We start from the raw sequence: 635 nt of genomic DNA, 5'->3' as shown, positions 1-635 counted from the left end.
TGGGGGTTGGGGGTGGGCGGAAGGGGACAGAGGGCATTGCCACCGACAGGCGGGGCGTCCCAGGGCCTCTCCCCGGGAGCGGATGAGCTCAGACGCGGCTCACTCAGCTGCGTCCAGGCACAGCCGGTTTATGACCTAAGAGAATGACAACCCAGGAGCAAGTCGGGATGACAAAGACGTCCAGAAGGACACGCGCTTTTATGTAACAGACCTCTCAGCTGGCGGATCGCAGGAGGTTGGCGCTCTGAGCTCAGGCGAGGAGAAAGTACGGCGCCCCTGCCTTACTCTCTTGTAAATACGAGGGGACAGCAACGCGACATAACTTAAAGAAGTCCACGGAGCTTTAGAGAGCAGGACGGTCCCGCTGCTTTTCCTCAGAGCGCGGCTGGGGCGAACTGGGGCGCCCTTCCCAGCTCCAGCTCGACCCTTGTCCCCTCTTCCCAGGATCACTCGCTGGGTGACCTTGGGCGAGCCACTTGACCTCTCTGAGACCCAGTTTCCCAGTCCGTGCATCTGGAAGGCTGTAAGAGGGTCGTGGGGCTCCCCACTCGACCCTCAGGGCCAAAGGTGGGTGCCAGGCACGCGGGAGAGGCCCTTGAAGCACCCCTTCTCGCAGACGCGCGGTTAGTCCCGAC

This window comes from Mandrillus leucophaeus, unplaced genomic scaffold, assembly GCF_000951045.1.
Source record: "Mandrillus leucophaeus isolate KB7577 unplaced genomic scaffold, Mleu.le_1.0 Scaffold173, whole genome shotgun sequence".
Lineage (NCBI taxonomy): Eukaryota > Metazoa > Chordata > Mammalia > Primates > Cercopithecidae > Mandrillus > Mandrillus leucophaeus.
Note: the sequence above shows the minus strand (reverse complement) of the source record.